This window comes from Coenobita brevimanus, chromosome 55, assembly GCF_032717465.1.
Source record: "Coenobita brevimanus isolate Jiangsu-jjx chromosome 55, ASM3271746v2, whole genome shotgun sequence".
In the NCBI taxonomy this organism is placed as follows: Eukaryota; Metazoa; Arthropoda; class Malacostraca; order Decapoda; family Coenobitidae; genus Coenobita; species Coenobita brevimanus.
The window spans coordinates 58,686,944-58,697,174 of NC_137008.1; positions in this window are offsets into that span (position 1 = coordinate 58,686,944).

The window sequence follows — 10,231 nt, forward strand, 5'->3', positions numbered from 1 at the left end:
ATGTGCTTTCTATGTCGCGCACTTTAATCATTCTTTCACATTTCACTCTAACACTCTTCACTCATCGACACTTTAATTCACTCATTTCACCCAGGCCCTTTGCAGTTATTCATTTCTCTCACTCTTGCACTTTCATTTTCATAAATATATATTCTTCATTTCTGAGCTTTTCTTTTATTTATTTATTTATTAATTTTTTGCTCCGTAGTTTTGCAGTAAGGCACGTAGAATGACTCGCAAAAAAAATTATTCCCATATATTATTATTACACACACAAAAAAAAAAAAAAAATAACACACACACACACACACACACACACACACACACACACGCACAACTTTCCTCTATTCTGTGCATCAAAATAAACTCCTATCCTCATTACATTTAAACTCTAGCGTTACAATAAGCACAGTACCTACATTTAGCACATAACATAAGCATTCCTGTATTTCTAGCTGGTCATTAAAAGGGAACTCACAAAATTCAGGTACTACAGTTCCACCAAATGCGTCAAAAGGGGTAAATTTAACATCTTCAGTCCGACGATTTTCTTTTCTTCTCTCTCTCTCTCTCTCTCTACCTCCGATCTTTTTATGCAATCTGTCCCGGGTCCGTATTCTCCACTTACGAGGCTATTTGGCACATCTCCCTTCCTTTTTATTTTTTTTTTACGGTACATTAATAATTTTTCTATGATACCGAAAAGATATAAAAGGATCAGGAAAGAATACAGAGGTAGAGGAAAAATAAATCGCTAAGAAAGACGTGTCAGGGTACATTCTAAGTTGTGATGAGTACAGGTTCTGGTATCTCAAAGGAAACTGGCCTCCATTTCTTTTTTTTCTTTGGAAGGGATAAATCTTCCAGACCTTCATAATTTCGTTTTTTTCCTCCTTGGTTATATAGATTAATGATAAATAAACAGATCAATAATATAAAAATAAAAATAAAGATACATGTTCAAATAACAGAAAGAGTACATTTTTACGTTTTGCAGTCGACCCTTTTCCTTTCGAGGGGAAGGGGAGGATGAATAAATAAAGTCTGTTGCAGTGGTTCCTGGCTCATCTGAACGTGAAACCGGTGGACTGCGGGCTGAAAGTACTCTTCTGCAATCATTTTTCCTTCTGGGGAGGATACGGAAAGAACTGAGGGACGTTTGCATGACCGAGAAGAGGAGCCGTCTTATTATATCAGTGACACCGCATGAAGGCATCCCTCTCCAGCTGCAATAAATAAAAAAATAAATAAATACATGGGCTACGGTAAATAAAATACAAAATGAATATACTTTAATTTGGTACTACGCGCCTGCCTGGTCCTTCCTTCTCACAAGCGCACACACACACACGCACACACATTTCGTCATTTACACGGCCACTCTCGCTAATAGTCCCCAAATGGATTAAAAGCGCATTCTGTTCCGGCTCCCCTGTTACGTAAAAAACTGCATTGTAAATTTGCATGTAAATAGCCGGCAAATGGCTCTCATGAATGGGGAAATCGTTGCATGTTGAGTTCAGTGTCGGTGTTCAATGGGGCAGGCTGAATAGGGCAATGGGCGTGCGTGTATGGATAATGTAAGAGGAGGTATATTATTTGTCGGCCGCATGACTGAGGAAGCGTTTTGTTGTGCGAATTAGCCTAAGTGAGTGTAAAAGGGAGTTAACCTAAAGTGTGCTACTGTGACACACGCACGTGCGTACTGCACATGCGGACATACATGGCGAAACTTATTTTCATACGCACACATTAAAATAAAATGCGCGACCACGCACGCACGCGCGCACACACACACACACACACACACACACACACACACACACACACACACACACACACATAAACTGACATACTGTAAGTATACAGTTACATTCGAACATTACATAAACGCAGATATTCATTCATGCACACTACCCTCTCTCTCTCTCTCTCTCTCTCTCTCTCTCTCTCTCAACATACACCCTACATCAAGCTGTTAACAGTATCTGCTCATGCGTCGACGGTGGACTACTAATCTCGGGCACAGACTTCTATCTATCTATCTATATACCTAGCCTCACCACCGATGTCATTGTCACTCCTGCTGCGATTTTTTTTTTTTTTTTTTTTTTTGCAGTGTGTGGTGGTGGTCAAGTGGTAAAGGACTTCACTGCTGGTCCCAAGGTGGTAAATTCAGTCCTACATGTCGCTGGGAATAATGAGAGGAGCGTACCTGGCCAACCAGCTTTTGTGTCTAGGCTAACACGCTGTCAAGTCAGTTCAGATTAGGTTACGCCCGGTTAGGTTGATTTAGACCGGAAGGGCTGAGAGTCGGCCATGGATGAAGAGATTCGATTTCTAAAACCAACACATATACGGTCAAGGTCTTATAAAAAGGCAACGTACGGCCCTATTTAGACAGACTGCAGGACGCGGGTGTTACAATGAGTAGTCCTTGTTATATTGTTTCTCTCTCTCTCTCTCTCTCTCTCTCTCTCTCTCTGAAATGGGTTATCAAAGACTTATTAACCCTCCAAAGACGAACTGCCGCTCCAAATCGAATAAAACAGCTTAGCGGCGCCAAGAAAGAAACAGTTTAATATAACAAGGCCAAAGACTCTTAGTGGGACTGGCCCGTATTCCTGATGGCATAGAGGGCTTCGTAACACCTCTTCCTTAGCGATTTACTTTGCATATAATACCCAAACAGCCTTTTCCATATTTTTTTTTTTTTTTTTAATATCATTCATTATCTACATACTTTGCCAAAACAACACACACGAGGAAACCGATATGTAGTGCGCAGTATAAACCACGAAGGAAAATGGCATACAAAATTTACAAAACCACTTAATAATCCATATTCTGGAAACCAATCATTAATCCTTCCAATCTAAAGAGATTTTGTACTGTATATACTGTATATTTTTGTTTCTTCCTTTACCAGACCATTCAATTCAGCTTCTGTGGGACCTCTCGTTGAGATAAGAGTTTCATGTATCATCATTATCATCTCAAAAATTTCTTGTGTCTAGGATAGAAATTAATGTACAATAGTAATAATAATAATAATAATAATAATAATAATAATAATAAAATCTTCCATCGTTCAAAATTATCAACTCAGCCCGAGGACTTTTTTTTTTTTTTTTTTTTAGTCTTCCTGTCTCTAGATGATTTTATGCAGCTTACAATACAATTTTCGAAATGGGGGGGAGGTTAGATACAGCCTTCATTAATGCCGTCTCTATCAAAGATCCACCGTCTGTTAGCAGATTAAAAAAAAAAAAAAAATAGCGTCCTCGAGGCGAAGGGGTCAACATATATCAACTCAAAAGGAGGACTGATTGGCTATAACAGATTTTCATTATTCATTTTTATCTTTAACCAATTCTTTATAATCTTTTTCAATTTTTATCTCGGCTCTATCTTCCTGCGGTTTTCTTTACACCTCGTTTTCTCTCACCGATAAAGGGGTAACTGCCCTTATTTTTTCCCTCCTTCCTCCTGCAGTAAAATATGCACTTGAGTATACCCCCCAAACCATTTGCATATGCAGTAAGTTGAGAGAGAGAGAGAGAGAGAGAGAGAGAGAGAGAGAGAGAGAGAGAGAGAGAGAGAGAGAGTTTTACGTAAGGCAAAAGTAACTGACGGTCTTGTACGCAGGGGTGAGAGAGAAAGAAAGGGAGAGGCGCTTGAAACGAAGAGAAGATAACCTAGAACGGGATGGAGGTCTTAAGTAGGGAGTGTATGAGGCAGGATGGGTGGCGTAGCGTGGAAATATGGGTCGTTACTTAGCAGGGGCAGACACATACACACAATGCTCCCATCCACCTCTCTTCCTAGCTCTAAGTTCTCCTACTCTCTCTCTCTCTCTCACTCTCTCTCCCCCACCACACCAAGCGTATCACAACAGAGATGGAGGTTATTAGTGTCAAAGTGGGGACGTTTGTGGGATGCTGGGGACAAGCCCTTTGTGGGAGTGGTACAGAGACATACAGAACCTCGGAAACGGGCCACCTAGCCTACGTCCAGAGTCGGATCTATGAACACAGGCACTTTCTTCTACAGTGTACCTGCGTCGTCTTGGCATAACCGATAAATGAATAGCAAATGAAATGGTCTTTTGGTTTTCAGCGTGAACTAAAGAGGAAAAAACTCATGTGGTCAGATTAGGCACCTAAAGTCCTGTTACATTCATTCTTCTAGGTCATAACTGTCCTAAACCCGGTCAGAGCAAACCGGAGCCCTTTTGTCAGTTTAATCAGTGTCAGGTCATTTGGGGTCACGTGCATTTAGCCCATATAATATTAATTAACGTCCTTCACCTCTAGTTTCGGTCAGTCAAGTCAATTAATCCAGCTCTCTTTTTACATCCAGTCCGATTCAACCAGGTTAGTTCAAATTCATCCAGGAACACTCAGGGCTAATTCACCTCGTCGCTAATCTTCCACACATTCTGACTGGTGGCTGCTATTCCTACGTTCATGCTTGCACAGTGGAAGTGATGAGAGAATGAGGAGTGGATGGAGGAAAACGAGACGGAAGGGCAGCCTGGCGGAGGTGATGGCGAAGTTTGGTCGAGGATATGAAGGTGCTATCTTTACTGAACTTAGAGATGAGGCGTCTGGCCATAAATATAAACAGACACACAGACAGACTGATGACAGCTATGGAAAGACAGATAAGGAAAAAAAAAGGAAGAAATACAGACAAACAGTTATTCAGACAAACAGATACACAAAGAAAGATACATAAACAAGAGAACAAAGGAAGTAGAGAGTTAAAAAGACAGCTTGACAGCCATTTTTCACGACCAAGGCGAAAGGTAACAGATACAGAGGGATGCATATAAACAAATACTTATGGATAATGAGAGCACACAGAGATAGATACAGAAGGATACAAATAAACAGACTGATTAATTGAAGGCATTTTTCCCACTGTAACCCTTGATGAACTCCGGGATTAGGCGTCCAGCACTAGACTCTGTTCACTTTACTGTCTAGAACTGCCAACCCCCAGAATATGATGCTAGCAGGAAGTACCACAGAAAGGTTGTAGAGCCACAGTATTGTCTTTTTCTGCCACTGAACTACGTGAAAGAAGCTGCAAAAGGACGAAAATTTGAGCCAAGTTAAAGTGAATGAAGTACAGTGCAGTCACTTTTTCCTAAACCCCAAATGTACTTAAATTTCGTAGTACTGTGAAGGTCATTAATTCCTTTACATTTCTGGGGTTCCGTATTCCCTCAGCAGGAGTCCAGTGCATATTGTTGGTTAGCTCGGCACTTTATCAGCAAACTCAGCAACAGTTCTCAGGGAGAGTAAAGCAAGCACTAACGACAGCTGGGCATAAGGTCAGCCAAACAGGTATCGTAAATATTTCTGTAGAGTGTAATTTTTTTCGTTTGTTAAGCATATATATTTTTAATTCTTTTATCTCCATATGATTCATTCAGCTTAGGGATGATTTCAAAATGGATGAGTTTATAGCATACGTAACTCCTGTAATATTTGGGGTTCCCCTACCCATGAAGGAAATCCTCAACTTGTAGCAAGAACTATACATACATGGAACATCTCTCTCTCTCTCTCTCTCTCTCTCTCTAAAGAAATGTTATCGCAGTCAAAAAGATAAACCCCTTCAATCAGATTTTTTTTTTCTATCTCAGTACGGCTCTAGTCACCATAGGCAGGACCTTCAGTACTAAATGAGTCAATGAAGGCTACATCTAATCCTACAGATCCAAATATCTCCCCTACACTGAATAAAATGGCCTGGCGGTGTTAAGAAAATAGAAAGGCGTCATATGATGGAAGGGGTTAATGGGAAGATCCCCTTACATCCAACGCAATGCAATCTGATCCCCTCCCCCGCTCCACCCATCCCCCCTCCTCCCCCTCCCCCCTTAAAAAAAAATCGGACACACCCACGAGCAATCTGCACGCTAATACAAACAGGATAAAGTACTCTTGTTGGATGCAAAAAAATAAAAAAATAAATAAAATAATATAAAACACAATAAAATAAATAAAAAATATATGATTACTCTTTCTCTGAATTTCACTTTGAAACACTGAAAGAAGAGTACTGAAATTCAAATTACCATTACGCGTGCTATGCTATGAATATATGAAATGTAAATATAAACACACGACGCAGGGTTTTGGACTCTGACACATGACACCGAGTTTTACCGCTGTAAATATATTCACTCTTGCAATACTTATATTCCGAGAGTGACGGCAAAAGGTGGTTGCTGAGATATAAGCTTCTCAAAAGCGTTATGGTCGGGCCGGTGTCGTATGCACCAAGTGACTTTATGCAGGAAGTTACCGTTCCGCTAAGTGCGCATGCGCCGAGTGTCCTTTTAGTTGCTGTGCTGAGAGTATCTGCATGTTATCTCAAGTATTTTGCCATTTATCAACAACATTTTATGAAATATATGTGTCATGGAGATAATTGGATGTCTTACCGACCTATATGTAACTATAGGTCGATATATAGATATATAAAAATAAATATACATATGAATGTTACGGCCAGACTGTGAAACCTGTCATTTGTGAAGTAAGGTTAGTTTAATTTAGGTTTATTTAGGTTAGGCTGATCTAGGATAAGGTCAGGTTAGGTTAGTTTAGGTTTGGTTAGGTTAGATTAATTTAGGCTGCATAGAGATGGGAACGGTAACTTTCTGCATAAAGTCACTCCGTGCATATGACACAGGGTTGGGCCGTTTCCACTGAATAGAAAAGTGGCGGACTATTGTGCTGCGACCTAAATCTCAGTTTTAGATATTTGGCACGTTCGTCGTTATTCAACTAAACGCCTCATATGAGAGAAAATGCCACTACTTGGCGAGACACTCGCGAGGGCTTTGCCCTCGCTCGTAACTACTATTACTACTACTACTACTTCTACCAATAAGACGGGGTTTCGGTGCCAATAACGTCCACTGATCGAACCGATGAATATGCAAGTGTGGATGGTTCCTCGTCAGGGCGTGGACATCCATTTTACGGCATGGGTGATAACAATGATAACGACAGTAGCGATAAGCATGGACAAGAGAACTGATCAAACCGGCATCTGAGGGGATATTCATAAGCATTTGAACTGATATGGGTGGGCATACGATTGATAAAGATGGGCATTTGAGGTGATAAGGATGATCGGTTGTGTCGATATGGATGGGCAGTTCAGGTGATAGACAGAGAGAGAGAGAGAGAGAGAGAGAGAGAGAGAGAGAGAGAGAGAGAGAGAGAGAGAGATTAATTCAAGTCCCACTCAATTTATCCAGCGCCTGATACACACACACAAAGTAATCCCACCCAATGAAACCCAGAGCAACACAAACACTATCCATAAACTAAGTCAACAATACTGTCAGCACGAGGACGTCTTGTACATATTATTCTTACACCACCAGACGGTTTACTCAGATTTTTAGGGACACCTGGAAATAAAGGGATTAATAACACACGCCATAAGCCCTTTAAATTCGATGGCACTGCTTTATTACCGTTACCTTCATATAACATTTCTTTTGCCTTATTAAAAACTATATTGTGCGGGGATCGGTGAAAACATTTAATACCCCCGCTCGAAAAGTCTTGCTAACCTGAGGAAAATCGTCTGGAGGCAGCAAGAATCATATAAAGACGACGAGATCAGACTGAAGGAGAAACCCATTTGCTACGAGAAGCCTTCCATCACTGCATAAAATCGTCCAGCGGAACCCAGAACAAAATGGAAAAAAATCGTCCCCAGGATGTAGAATTATTAAAAAACATCCTGCACTTGCCACAACCCAGGACCACCAAAAAACGAAAATAGTAATTAAAAAAAAAACGCGGTTCATTTTTATAAGCCTAGACCAAAACACAGGGACAAAATTAACCCATTATAACATCAGTACAAAAGTTATATATTTCAGTGACATCATTTTGCATGGAAATGAGACGCGTGAACCTGTGGGTATTTTATGGGTGATGTGTGTGTGTGTGTGTGTGTGTGTGTGTGTGTGTGTGTGTGTGTGTGTGTGTGTGTGTGTGTGTGTGTGTGTGTGTGTGCACGCGCGCTCGTTACGCGTTTTACACACACACACACACACACACACACACACACACACACACACACACACACACACACACACACACACACTGAATCTGACGCAACGGTATAGGTCGAGTTGCCGAAAATGATACCATCCTGCTTCTCAGGACTGATAAAATACTAAATGCCATCTACAGTACTATGACCAAAGCCAACAACCGGTCTCTGTTAAATGTGATGCTCTGTCCCCGCCTTCCTTTCAGCTAGGTGTTGAGAAAGACGGTGAGCAGAAATTATGGCCAGGGAACGAAACAGAGGGTAAGCAGTAGTAGAGAGTAAGCAGGCTCTATGGCCCCCTGGAGTGTCATCTTGAGGGGAAACTGTGGCGTTTCTCCTGCGTCTCTCTCCAACCGAGACTGATGACATCGGTCTGGGGTCAAATAAAGTCATCTCTGTCGGTTGCTACGGTTTTACAAGAATAATTTTTAAAGTCCATGGAGAGAAGAAGAGAAGACACAGTGGTTTTGGTTCTGATAGCACTCCTCACCCTACACTTATATTACACCAGCACTTCTCACCCTACACTTACATTACACCAGCACTCCTCACCCTACACTTACATTACACCAGCACTCCTCACCCTACACTTACATTACACCAGCACTTGCTCATACCACTCTACACTGACGCTACACCAGCACTTCCTACCCTACACTTGCACTACTCCAGCACTTCCTACCCTACACTTGCACTACACCTATGAGAGGGTAAGCTCAATTCTCCAGTGGCAGAAAGTAGTCTTCCTCGCCCCTAGTAATTACGGACACTTAAGTACAGGTAAAGCCGGTCTGAATGACAATTGTAAAGTTGCTCATGAAAAAGGGCGTGTGCAAGGCGGTCGCTGTGATACATACATACTGTACATACATATAGGCATACATACTGGCACACTAACATATATACATACATACATACAATACATATATATACTGGCACACTTACATACATACTGGCATGCGTACATACATACTGGCATACATACATACATATTGGCAAATACATAAATATATACATACATACATACTGGCATTACATATATACATACAGACATACTGGCAAACTTACATACATACATACATAGACACCGCACAGTCACTAAATCAAAAGTGGGGAATGCTAGGAAATGTCTGTGTGCACTGAGAGGCGATGGTGATAACAATGGTTGATCTACACAGCACACACTCCTACCGTATACTTACAGTCACATTAGGATCTAAACCAAATGTCACTGCTCACCAAAACCACGTTACTGTTCTCTCTCTCTCTCTCTCTCTCTCTCTCTCTCTCTCTCTCACCACCGCGGCCAGCAACCCACTCCACAGCGCCGAATGAAGGAATTAAACCCGGCCATTTTGACTGGATTACCCGCCAGCCCAGATACTGTTTCCGTTTTCAACTATTTTTCTCTTTTTTTTTATTTCAATTTCCTTTTTATTTCCACCAAACAAAAGAAAAACTAATAAAAGAAAAGGTATGCATTTTTTCTTTAACCTCTTTACAAGTTAATTATTTTACTCTTCCTCTCCTGACGGTTTTATTCGGCAGAGGGGAAACTTGGGAGAACTGGGGAGGGTTAGATGGAGGTCTCATTAACTCCTCCTCCGCTACATGTCACTCAAAAGCTGAATAAAATCGTCTGGTGGCAGGAAACCTAGAGTATAAAGAGGTCACTTGCCTTCCTGGATTACTCCCTTTGACGGCCTGAGAGTGATTTTTTTTTCTTTCTGTTTCCAATATAAAAAAAGGACAGAGAAAAAACATTATTTTTCACCATCACTTCTAGCATTCCAGTTTTTCCTTCCTTCCATTTTTACTTGAGAGCCATATAAAGCTTTCATGATTTGGTCCCTGAGAATGGAAAATATTTTGCCCCCTAATACAACAACATTACATCTTTATTTCTTTTATATTTATACGTTGGCGCCATGATCTTTGTTTGCCACTGCACCAGCAAGAAGGCATGAAAATATATGATATAGTTTCTGAAAAAAAATTACACTCGAGTAGCCAAAAAAGACAGATAGATAGACAGACAGATAGATAGATAGATGTAGTGAGAGAGAGAGAGAGAGAGAGAATTATAATTTCTTTCTTTCTTTTCACAGAGGGAAAAAGCATGCAAAAAAATAAA